This window comes from Mus musculus, chromosome 13 (assembly GCF_000001635.26).
Source record: "Mus musculus strain C57BL/6J chromosome 13, GRCm38.p6 C57BL/6J".
NCBI lineage: Eukaryota > Metazoa > Chordata > Mammalia > Rodentia > Muridae > Mus > Mus musculus.
The window spans coordinates 47896728-47910207 of record NC_000079.6 but is presented as its reverse complement, the minus strand read 5'-3'; the positions used below and the strand labels follow the sequence as shown (position 1 = coordinate 47910207).

Below are 13480 nucleotides of genomic sequence, written 5' to 3'. Positions count from 1 at the left end.
TTTGAGTTGAATATTACTGGCATCAAAGGGCAATGATTACAGAGATAACCCCAAGCGAACGTGAACTTCATCTCATCTCTCCTCCCCAAACTTGGAAATGCCAGACTCGTTACATGAGGCTAAATCATGCAGAAACACTCCAGCTGTCTGAGAGTCTGTGTGCACTGCCAGCATCTCCAGTGTTCCCTTTGTTTCCAATAGTAACTCCAGAAGACCTGCCTGGTCTTGAGGGGCTCAGTGACCTCTAAACCCTCTCTATTCTTCCTCACTCAGAGAGAGGGGGGGGGGAGAGAAAGTTACTTAGATTTATTCCAAGCGGAACATCCAAGCTCGAACTTCCAAAACCTTCAGTAACCTCAGAGAAGTGTCAAATGGCTTTTCCCAAAAGCACGTGACAATATTTGTGCCTCTCGTATGGAAGAGGAGCACGTATGCTTGGAACACACTGAATCACTTTAGGAAGCACTTTAATATCAGGCTGGCCCTGTTCAAGTGTGTGCCCTTGAGCAAGCCATGTATTTATTGGGCTGTGTCTGACCATATCCAACTACAGAGTGAGAAGGGAGGGGAGCAATTTAACTGAGAGTCTGTGAAAGTGAAGTCACTGAAGCGTCTGCCTTGGAACTGATTCAGTATTATGCCATGCTGGCCTTGGAACTCACTCAGTGTTATGCCATGGTGGCCATAGGTCACCTACCATCCTTTTCATCCTGCATGGGAGACCATGGACTCTGCCATTGGGGACAACCCCTGATGACAGGTTTTGCATTACATTCTGCTTCGGGGACACAAGAGGTAAAGCATGACTTTTCTGGGTTTGGTGTGCCCCCAATCTGATAGACCAGCCACGGAGAGGCCATTTACAGCCACCTCTAAGTAACTCATAGGAAACTTGGGCACTGCTAAAAGTTACTCAGGATGCCACCAAGGCATATAATGACCTGAACAACCACAAAGTTAAAGTGTTTTAGAAATATTGTATACATCATATACATCAAAGCTTCTTAAACTGAGGGTTGTGATCCTATATGGGTTAAGGTATGCGAACATGGGGTGGGTCTTGAGAATTATTGATAATGTACATCAATAGTACACGGTTTCTGAATGCACAAGGGCCACAAACTGTTTCCCTGCACGCCTGGTTCTGCACACACATGTACAGTTTGCATGAAGTATGCTCCGCAACACACACATCAATGGGTTCTACATGACACACCTTGGCTAAGCCTTGACATCATTGGTATGTAACAAACTGAAGTGTTTCTACCATACATGCAAATTTTCTGCTGTTCTAGAAACATAATTGTCTAATTACAGAGAAAACAAATACTTTTAATATTTTCCTACCATCACTCTTCAGCATGTAAGTATCAAATTAGTATATCTTTGGGTTGGATTATATTAAGCAAACAAGCACATGTTTCTCATTAGTATGCAAATTTGCTTTGATCTTTAATAGATGGTAAAATTTTATGTACAGTAAAGAATTGTTTTAAAATAAATTACCTTGTGATTCATTATCAGCAAATGTTAGATTTGTTTGCTTATTTTATATACCAGTACGTCCAGGATCCCAGAAAAAAAAATGGACAGAAAGGGGATTTGAATGGGATGCTTAAGAATCCCTGATCTAAAGCAATAACATTTTCACTTCTTTTACACTTCTTTGTGACAGGCATAGGAGATATAACACATTGTGATCCAGCACCCACAGACTCTCAGGGTAAAGAACTAACCAAAGTGCTAACTTTTACTACGGATACTAAATGCTATTCTATTTAATTTTTAAGGATCCAGAGGGGTGTGTGTGTGTGTGTGTGTGTGTGTGTGTGTGTGTGTACCCATATGGTTGCAGGTGTCCTCAGAGGCAAGAGGCAGATCCCCCCGGAGATGGGGCTGAGAATAGAACTCAGGTATTCTACAACAACTGTACATGCTCATAACACCTGAGCCATCTCTCCAGCCCCTCTATTTCATTTAAAAATAATATTTACTAGTATCACTAGATTGGCTGGTGTTTGGGGGGAACAGTGACTGCAACCCGTAGGCCCATATTGAAGATGGCATCAAGATCTTTATCCTCCATTTTCTCAAAATATTTCTACCCGGTCATCCTAAATCCAAGTTTCACTGTTGATGTGTTCTGCTTATATTTCAGTGCAATCTGTGAAGGATTTTGTGGCTACATCAACAAGTTCTTCCTTGCCGGTTGATTCCTCATGAAGGACGTAATGTCAGACAGTATAGGACACACTTGAATAGGTTTATGGGAATGTTTTCCACCCAGCCAGCCCAGTTCTCAAGTTTAGGCTTAGTCATTTGTGTCTAACATGTCACCCAAAGCCATGGGTGTTCCCTGGCCTAGTGCATAGCCTGGTGATATCACAGGCCTGAATCATGTTTTCTTGAGGGATGCATTTAGCAACATCCTAAAAATATCTTCATGTTCTCATTGTTCTTCAGGCCACCTGGGTAGATGGCTGAAGAGGAAGAATTCAGTAAGGCAGATGCTGCCACAGCTGTATGTGATGTCACCTCTCTAGCTTCAGGTTATTCCAGGGCATCTGCCTCTGTTCAGCCACCTCTCTGTCTCCACCTCGCCTCAGAGCTCTTCTGAACCTTCTCTGAAGGTTGCCTTGGGACAGTAAGAAAAATCAATAAACCAAACAAAGAAACAGTCTGTCCCCAAGAAATTAAAGGCATGCAATTTTGATTATGCATCATGCAAGAAATATCGTTAAAATGCTGATTTATTTTAAAAGCCTATGGGACTTTAGAGTTCTACTTTACACACAGCTTGAGATTGTCGGTCAGCTGCTTTATCAATATCGTTATTGATATTAGTGTCGCAGTCCCTGGACCTTTGGTGAGCTCTCTTACTGTAATATACATCTCATGTTCAGAGAATAAAAAAGAGAGAGAGAAGATTCTAGCAAATCTGAGTTTAAAATCCAACTTCTATCCTTAACAGCTCCGGGAAACAGGCAGGGGACTTGCCTCTTCCACCTGCAGCCCCTCATAGCCATGATGAATAATGGATTAAGCAGAATTATGAAGGTGAATCACTCAGCTTGTCTGTGTACAGTCAGTGTGTGGATCACTGCTTCTATCATTTTGATTTCTGTTAGAGAAGTTGCTATCGTGAGCTTTAGCCAAATACTACTGAGTTGGTTTTCTATGGTTTAAAAATCAGCTGGATAGATGTTCTGCGTACAAGTAGTAAGTTACCTTGATCCTTTCTAATCCGCAGAACCTCTAAGTGCATTTGGTTGACAACTAGGATTCACGGTGATTTCATCCATATTAGCATTAGACAGTAACAGAACCTAGCTAATGGGATGAAATTGACAGGCTTATCATTGATGAGAATATGGATCGCAAACACATACTTAACTTTTCTGGGTAATAATTATTGGGTCAGATAATCTCTAAGAATAGATAAGCTTAATTACTCAGATTTAATAATTATTACCCATCAAAATTCCAACTGTGTGTCTCTGGTGCTTACATCTCTGCAAGGTGATATAGTGTATCAATGCCATTTTGTCTGAGACAGATCACTGTCCTGTTTGCTGTGCCACTGGTCTGAGCCATTGAGAGCCATTCACTGTATGCCTGGTTAAAAACACGCTATGGAGAGAACAGAAATCATACCTATGTCCCATGTTCCCGCTGCATCAGTTCATCCACGGCATTTAAAAAAAAAATACCTTTCTGTGGAAAGTAAAATCTTTTGGTTCTTATGTCAATCATTTTGATCCCTCTTGTTCTAAGAATCATAAATAATTCAAGGTCAAAGACAGATTGCAAAGCAAGAAGGCCTATTTTGGGCTTCACATTTTCACTCTTTGCTCCCGATGTCAGAGAAGCTAGGAAAAGGAAGTAGCTGGAACCCTGCTCTGAAATTCTATGTTTTAATTCTATCCACCTTCTTTTCTGGAAAAGTAAATAAGAGACATACCCTTTTCAAGAAGAAATGAGAGCCACTCAATGAATCCTGTTTTCCCTCTTTGTCCCTTTTAGCCATCTCTGGATTTCTCTGTCTTCTGTAGTGCTGACCAAGTACAGACTGGACTGACATGGTCAAATGATGCAAGTATAATTGACATTGGTGGATTCCTCTGATGCCAGCTCTGGAGGGGCTGAGGCAGGAGGATTACAAGTTTGGAGATAGCCTTACACTACATAGTGACTCTTTGTTATAATAATAAAGATTATAGTAGTAACAAGACCATAAATAATCAATGTTAGAAAATTCCCACTAAAGACCATGAGTAGAAGCCGATACCCTTGACCATAAATATATGCAAATGACCTTTGATAGCCAAAGGTGTACAGTGCTGATCTAGACTCTCCCAGACTTCCATGGACTGAAATCATGGAGCCTCGAGGAAAGAAATGACCCAGGGGAATTCTTCCAAGAACAGAGTCCATATGCTGTTAGTGAAATGAGCGATCATGCTAAGTCTAGATTGTTTTTAGATCTTGCTTTGGCTGATGGTTTAGCAGAGAGAGAGAGAGAGAGAGAGAGAGAGAGAGAGAGAGAGAGAGAGAGAGAGAGAGAGAGAGAGCGAGAGCCTGGAACTGGAGCTATAACTCAGTGGCAGAGCACTTGCCTAGATTCCTAGCATGAAAGAAGTTCTGATTCCAGTTCCCAGCATCACACACACACACACACACACACACACACACACACACATGTGCCCATACACACTCACAGAATGCATGCATGTATATACACAGAGAGAAAAGAAAGGAGGGAGAAGGAAGAAGGGAGGAATGGAAGAGGAGGAGAAGGAGGAGGAGGGGAAGAGGAAGAGGAAGAAGAAGGAGGAGCAGGAGGAGCAGGAGGAGGAGGAGAACAAAAAGAAGAAGAAGAAGAAGAAGAAGAAGAAGAAGAAGAAGAAGAAGAAGAAGAAGAAACAGATTCTCTTATGTCTCTTTTATATTGGGAGCTCAAGCTGAGCACAGAACAATGAACTGAAAGGACTTCTCTCTCCAGGGAAAGGATGGATGAGCTTGTAACAATGAATTGGAACTGTGGGTATCACATGGGGAGGCAGCAGCCAGAGAGAAACACACAGGTTGGGCCGCATTTCAACAGTTGTTGGAGCCAGAAAAGCCCCCGGATGCCAGGAGCAAGACAGAAGCATGCTCATGGGAACCAGGCTCAAGGCCACAGATGTTAATGGTAAATTAAAGAGAACTTGATGATAGACGTAGAGACAGAGTGAGTGGTGGCTGGCTGAGCTATGGAAGGAAGGATGCTGGAGGTGGTGGCCTGCTGCATTATGGGGAGAACGGTGTAATCTATAAAGCTACCAGAGAGGCTATTCTAGAAATATCAGCTTAAAATGAACACATGTCTTCTTTTAAATTAGCTATTCCTTCATAGTCCTTGTCACTTTATAGAAATAGAATATTATTATATAAGATTGTTATAAATTAGAACTGGGATTAGAGCAAGAGTGAAACAATGCTTCTTATAGCATTATTTAATTGTTTAAAGTGAGAAAATACTGCTAAAAATCTCAATCCTTGTCAACAAGGGAAAGGGTAAACAAACAGAAGAAAACCATTATTGTGAAGCATTATATAGCTATTACAAAGTATGAGCTATGTCTATATTTATTTACTTAGAAGTGTTGCCACAGTATACCATAAAATGAGAAAGACAAGACAGAGGAAGATACATACAATATGAGCCCAATAAGTTTACATCAATATATAAATGTATGCCAACACATAAATGCACACCAGCATATAAGTGATTCTAAGAACGGAGATAAGGAGAGGAAAGAGGTGCTGCTGATGGTGTGTGCTGTGCTTGGTTTGGTTTTGTTTGAAGAAGAGACTATGTATGTAGCTTTGGTTAGTCTTGATCTCACAGTCTTTGGGCCTTTGCCTCTGAATGCCGGGGACCCTAGTTGCTTTCGATTAAAAAAATAATAAAAGGTAGAGGTAAAATACGTCAGATGACAGTGTTTAATAAAAATATGATTCACAGGGAATGTTGCGATCTTGCTGTATGTGACTGCAGCAATACACATCAAAATGGAAAGGCTGAAAACCATTGAATGTTTCTCACAAGACTGGAGGGGGCTTGATGGTTTTTGATTTTTGGTTTCAAATAGGATCAAATTTGCTTTAAAAAAAAACTATGAAGTCATTTGTGTGACAAATGACTTAATTTTTCGTATTTCCCAAGTTTCTTCTAAGAATTCCTGAATACCCTATATTTCCATTCCTGTTTCTGGAGCGTTCACTACTGCAGTAACCGTTACAACTGCAGTGCGCTTCGCTTCAACAACTACTACTAGTCATCTATTGAGCATCTACTGTATGCAAGGAACCTGACAATAACACTGAACGTTTCCCACTTCCTTCATCATCAGCACATACTCCAGGAAGTAGGCATAGATGATCGAATCGAGATGCAGGGTATTAAGTGACTTGCAGGGTTATATCACGAAGCAAAGCCTCCCACTCTTGGTGTACTAGATTCTAGATGTCCGACTGGTCTCAGTGATGATGGCTAGTGCTGCCTGTCAACTTAAAAGAACCTGGAAGTCTAGGGATATCTGAGGGGGGGGGGAGGCTATCTTGAATAAATTAACTGAGGTAAGAAGTCACCTGTTGTGGGTGGTGACATTCCATCCCTGTGATCCCAGGTTGGGGGTGGGGGTGGTAGTGGGGGCTGATATATGTGGTGAAAGTGACCAGGTACCCAGAGCATTCCCTATTTTCTGTTTCTTAACAGTGGGGCCAGCTCCCTCCAGCTCCTGCGGCTTTGACTTCACTGCCATGGTGAACTGTAACCTGGCACTGTGAGCCAGAATAAGTAAGTCTCTCCTTTCTTACGCTGGCTTTTATCTGGAAATTTTATCACAAGAACTAATCACAAGGATAATGATAATAAGCTACAATGAGACAGATATCGTCCTATTAGAATATTCGATTTATAAAAACCCTAATAGAAAAATTTAAATTGTGAAAACCCTAATAGTAATGTCAACTGCCAATGCAGCAAAAGCAACAATTAGATTTTTCTTTTCTTGTATCATGTATGTACTACTCTATTTTGTCCAGGTATATTCCTGTTGGGGCTCTAGTATTTGAACCAGAACAGAACACATAGCCTTACTATTGATGCTGTCTGGCCCATGGGAATTGTTTAAAAGTCCCCAACTAGATGGAGAGCATCATACATCTTGGGTGAGTAGACGTACTTTTATATTCCGTCCCGAGTTTTGTCAATAGTCCCTCCTCTCTCTCCTTCCCTCTGTCGGCTTAGTCAATGGTATTTCCCCCTCTACCGTCTCCAAAGAATCTTAGAGACAAACAGTTTCTTCGATATCGCGGAGCATTCTTCTGGACTTGAATTGCCACTCAGGAACAAATCTCATGCCTTTATCCTCTCCTCGGACATTTATAAACAAAGATGTTGTTGGCATGCCTTCTCTGTGGGTAGAAATTGCCTTTCTTTGGAGCCCTACTAAAGCGGCTTAGGTTGTGTTCATAAACATCACAAACACCAGCCCAAGAGTTTGTAACAAGACCCTTTTTTTCCTAGGGACTAGACCATTTTGGACACAGATGTTTTAAATATGTCTCTGTGGGAAGGTGTGCAATCTGGATCACACTCCTTGTTAGCCGACTGACTGAATGTCTTTCCTTGTCACCTGTAGTGAAGCAACTTCATTGTTTTTCTGTCACCAGCAGCTTTCCCCAGCTGGATTCTTCTCTGCCCAATATTTGGGGGGGGGGGGGGGTGAGGGAGGAGGCATGGAGGGGGCGGAGCCAACACAAGTTTCTGGTTTCCCTGTTCTCTTTGAAACCAGCAACTCCTTTCTATTTTTAGGACTTTTCTGTTTTCTATCATAAACACAACAAAATCAAACAGCACTAAAACAAACAAACAAAGCCCAGAGGCATTTGCAAGGGCCCCAGAATGCTCAAACAGTCATGGTAAAGCAGTCGGTCTTCAGTAAGCGAGCCACAGCTCCGAGTGTATCTTTTTCTGATTTTCCTTTCATGGTTCTTAAGGTCTCTGGGAAAAGAACATGAAGACAGGATTCGAAGTTGAGAAGAAGTATTGCTGAAGGCTGGAGAGATGGCTCAGTGGCTAGGAGCCCTTGCTGCTCTTAGAACCCAAGTTTGGTTTCCAGTGCTCACACTGGGTGGCTGACTGCTGTCTCTAACTTCAATTTTAGGAAGATTTGGCGGTGTTTTCTGGTTTCTGAGTTCACTGCACACAGGTGCTATGCATACATAAATAAAAACAAACAAACAAAACGCCTTAAAGATGCATTGATGAAAATAACTATGAATGTGACAGTGGGGTTCAGATTGTGTTGGAGGTTTGTCCTCTCTGTAAAGGGGAAAACTTTAAGGGGAATTGGGTAGAATGGCTCAAGCTGCTGATTTGTTTAAAAAAAAAAAACCAGAAAACCTTAATCATTTAGTTTTGAAGAGCTACTGCCTATTGGTGGCTGCTGGAAAAGGGCATGTTCTAAGGTGTGTGATTACTGAGAATTGTAGGGATAATCTCTTAGGCACTGTGTCAAAGCATCACATGTCAATGAAGAACTGAATGGCCAATAGCAAAGGAAGAAAGTTGAAGGTGGGAGTTCAGGAAAGAGGGAGAGAGAGAGAAAAGAACTCTGGGAAAGAGTCCGGGGCGGGATGATTTGCGACCCGGACTCTGAGAAAGTCAGAGGAATGAAACTGAGGAGAGAATAGTAGCCATGTGGTAGACATAGACGAGCATAAACTGGTTAATACACGTGAAGAGCTAGTTGGGGAGTAAGCCTAGCTTATGGCCTTAAGCATTGAAAATAATACGTAAGCGTCATCACTGGGGAGCTGTGGCGGACATAGAAAAGCACGAACAGTTACAGAGGAGCTACCATGATTCAGGTGACCCCATTCCCACACAGCCAGCACCAAGTAAGCTCAGTGAATTTAAGAGCACATGAAGTTGGGAAGGAAAAGTGGGGATGGGGGATGGAGGATGGGGAGGAATTGAGGGGAGAGAATGGAGGTAAACAGGATCAAGCCACTTTGTATGTGTGGATGAATTCTTAATCAATAATTTGATTTAAAAAACAAACAAAATAGCAACGACAAAACAAAACAAAACAACAACAAAAACCAAAAATCAAAACTCAAGCAGGCTGAGGAGATTCCCTGAAGCAAAACACACAGGCCTCTGAGCTAAAAGTGCTCTGCCCTGGTCCCATTCAGTCCTACCATCATGCCTAAGCGTTGGCTGGAATCTGCTGGAAACACCTGCAAGAGGCAAAATAGAAATTTCACTTGGTTAAGTAGAAATGAAGACAACAATACAAGATCAATAAATCTAAGAACTGGTCATTTAAAAATATAAACAAGACAAATAGACCTGTAACCCAATCAACCAAAAATAAGTGAAAAGAGACTGAGATTAAGAATCATATGAACAAGGCTCCCTGATACAGACATCTATGAATTCAGAATAATATTAGGGGATAGTTTAAAAACCTATATTCCATTAACTGAAAAAAAATGGAAGAAATAGATGAATTTCTGGATTTATTCCAACTATGAAACTAAAATGAAGAAGAGATCAATAACTTAAGCCAACTCTAAAAAAATATGGGGATTGAAACAATGATAAAGTGACTTCTAGTGACAATAAGAAGTTTAAATGGATCCACAGCAGATATCTACCAGACTTCCTAAGATAATGGTAAGAACCAATAATTCCTGAATTATCTTTTTAATAAAACAGGGCACACTTCCAAACTGTTTCTATTAATTGACTATCATCTTACCAAGATCATGTAAGGATACAACAGAAAAAGAAGGCTGTATACCAATATCCTTGTTGAAAAAAAAATCACATGATCATTTCAATAAATACAGACAAGACCTTTGAGAAAAATGTGGCATGCCTGCACATCAAAAGTCTTAAAGAGACTTCGAATAAAGAGAAGATGCTTTAATATAATGTGACAAACACACCTCCAACATCATCCTAAATGGAGAAAATTTAAAGTGATCCCACTAAAATCGGGACTGAGACAGGGTTATCCACTATCCTCACCTCTTTTCAATATAGTACTTATAGTCCTCACTGGGGAGATGACAAGAGAAGGAAAATACAGTGGAATGAGGTAGAAAACAGCAAGTCTAATTGTCTCCATTTGCAGATATTATACACAATATAATGTGCATAATATAATACAGAAGAAATCCCAAAATTCCATTAATTTTTTTAGAAGTGATCAACACTTACAGCAAAGTGGCAAGATACATAATAAAGTCAGAAAATTAAATAGTTTTTCCTACATATCACATAGAAGCATCCTGAGAAACAGATCATGGAAACATGACTGTTCCAAATAACCCGAAGACTATTAGGAATAAGCCTTACCAAGGAGGTGAAAGAACTCTACAATAAAACCCTAAATGAGTGAAGAAAGAAACTGAGAAACACACTAGAAGAAAGACTTTCTCATGTTCACAGACTAGTAGAATTATAATTGTGAAAATGACCATCCTATCAAAAAAACAATGTACTGATCCACTGCAATCCCAATAAAAATTTCCATGATATTCTTCACAGATATCAAAAAAAAAAAAACAACAACAACCTAAAATTTGCACAGAAGCACAAAAGACTCCCCCAAAGCTACATCAATTCTGAGTAAGAAAGATGGGGAAGGGATAGACAGATTCCAAGCTATATTACAGAGCAATAGTAATAAACACAGCACTGTCCTGGCACAAAAAAACCAGACATAAATGACATGGAACAAAAAACATCCAAGCATGAGTGATTACAGTCATCTGATATTTGACAAAGACACCAAACAGTGGAGGAAACATGACATCTTACATGAGGATCTCTTTAAGATCCTAATGGGATTTCTGCTCAAATGTTTGGATGTGTGTCCAAATATACCCTGACTAGTAGACTCCTAAATACTTTGTTGAAACAAATTCTTTAATCTTTATAGGGCTTATTTCAGATAGTGAAGTGTATGAATCCTCCCAATGCAGTTGGTGTACTAGCCAACAGTGGCTGAGACTGCCCTAAAAGCTTGACTTGGTTGGTGCACTGGATCCAGATGATAGTCTGATAGATATCCTGATAACCTACACGTCTTCAGACTGGATTCTAATAGTACATAGGAAAGTGAACTTAGAGCTGGGTATAAAACTGTACAAGACTATCATTGTTGTTTTTTTGCATAGAAGATGCAAGACATTTCTTCTTTCCTGAAAACAATGTATTTGCTAAATCAATGTTAAGGGCTCATAATGTTTCCCTGAGATCCCTGCTTCCTGGTCCTTTGGTACTTGTGATTACAGATCATAAATAGCACCCCTGGTTTCTTGTCTATTTCCCTCTTGGTGGTACTTTGTTCTATTAACCATTTCTATCATTTAAATGTGCTGTTCTTCTGATTTGGTTGATTATTATGGTAATTACAGCCTCTGGTTCTGGTAATGAGGGACTGTCCCTTGCTGCTCTTTGGGGGGATGGGGACTCTTGTCTTTCTTTTTGCTATTACTGAACCAGGATCTGTGATCTTGTTATGAGCTAGAACCTATGATCTTGATACTACTGAGACGGGATCTGTGACCACTTGTGATCTGTGACCACTTGTACCACAGTCCTGACCCACAGAGATGTGTTATCCTGATTTTACTACTGCTTTTCCGAACCATTCATAATGCCAATCTATTATTTTAGACCCTCAGTGACACAGTTGTGTTAGGTTATACTAGAAGTACAGGAATTTTCAGGGTATTGAACAATAGCATCTTCAATTTCTACCTGATTGGATGGAAAAGGCCTTAAACCATGATGTGGGCTGTCAGAAGACACCTTTTATGGGTGCAGGAGAATGGGGAATGATCAAAGAAGAAGAATTCAGTACAGCTCTAAGAAGGACTGACTCTGCTGCTAGGGAGTCCTTCACAGTGATTATCAGAGATGCTCTGTGCTGGCAAAACAGCTTGGCTCTCAATAATGGCCTTCATGTATACTGTAGCTGATCTTGAGAGTGTGACCCTAGATGTCATCAGCCAACTTCTTTTTTTTTTTTTTTTTTTTTTTTTTTTTTTTTTTTTTTTTTTTTTTTTTTGCCTCCCAGAAGGGAACTCTGAGTGGCAGACCACCACAGTTGTTAAAAACTGTGTGGAATTCTAGAACCTTCTCCCACCTCCCTATCCTGTCATCATCGGATGAAGCCCTAACTCCTCAGATCATGTCACATTCAATCTGACACCACTGAATGTCCTGGAGAATTCCCACTCATTTTAAGAGCTTGTTTCCTCTTCTCTTGTAATAATTAAGACATTTTATCATCAACCCCCTGAAGACCCCTGCAGGTTGTCTGCCACTAACCTGGCTCAGGTGTGTTTTCTGCTACTGATGCTCACCTGGGATCCACTTGCCAGAAATCAGATAGCATGGCTTGATACCAATCTTGTGACGTGAGTCTCAGAAGAACACTTAACCTGTCACCTGAGCCTTTTCCCCTTGGTAAATATGAAACAGCGTCATTATCTCATGCAGTCGTTATAAGGATAAAACAATGTCAATGTTAGAGCGTCTAGTGCAGTGCCTGACATGGGTCACCTACCCATTCAAGTATTAGTTCTCTTTGCCTCAGACTGCCAGAAGGACATCCCCCTGAAACTATTGTCAAATCTGCATTCCACTCCCCTTCTCCCTCTCCCCCTACTTATGGGAAAGTTCAGCATTTTTATCTCTTATCAAAGTGATAACTAGAGTGGTCTGTCTCATATTCGTTTCCCTCAGGAGTTCCCAGCTCAATTCTATCCCTATTTAAACATTATTTTACCAGTATATCCAGGCATGGTGGTGCATGCCTTTATTCTCAGCACTCGGGAGACATAAGCATCAGAGTTTGCTCATCTATGGGCAAGTTCTGGGACAGCCAAGGCTAAAACAGTGAGACCTAATTTAAAAAAAACAAGCCAAAAAGGTCTTTTTTTTTTTACTTTAACCCCAATCTATGTTTATGCTCTTCCCTGGGGTGTATCTCTAGATATCAAGTCATTTTGACATGACGGAGATCTTGCACTGTATTTCCATACAAAAAGGACTGCGGGTGACAGGGTCCTTGGCTCAGCTCACATCGCAGGCTGTCTCAGATCACAGTAGCCTGCTCAGCAGCCCCCCTGAATGGATATGAAATGTTACAATACAACAGACATTTTTTAAAAAAAAAAAAAGAATATTTTTAGGGATGAGCTTTGTTGTTCTTTTAGTCATTTGTCCTTGCTTACCACTCAAAATACACATGTTCCGGGCATATGCCGGCGCAGACATGCAGACATACTGACTTTAAAAGAGACATATTTTTGCACTCCTTGACATCTGCTTGTGTTGATTAAACACATAACTCTTCTGTTTATGCCTCAACATGGTCAAAAAAAAAAATCCACAACACTTGAATGT

At 40.6% G+C, this 13480-nt stretch overlaps 1 long non-coding RNA gene across 1 annotated transcript in view; it reads left to right on the top strand.

Annotated features, from left to right (window-relative positions):
• Gm40938 overlaps positions 1-8140 on the top strand; it is a 46407-nt gene extending 38267 nt beyond the window's left edge. Inside the window, exons 3-5 of the long non-coding RNA XR_873361.2 lie at positions 6761-6841; positions 7090-7215; positions 8047-8140. This is a non-coding gene — a long non-coding RNA (predicted gene, 40938). The remainder of the gene's footprint in view (positions 1-6760; positions 6842-7089; positions 7216-8046) is intronic.
• The last annotated feature ends 5340 nt before the right edge of the window (positions 8141-13480 follow it).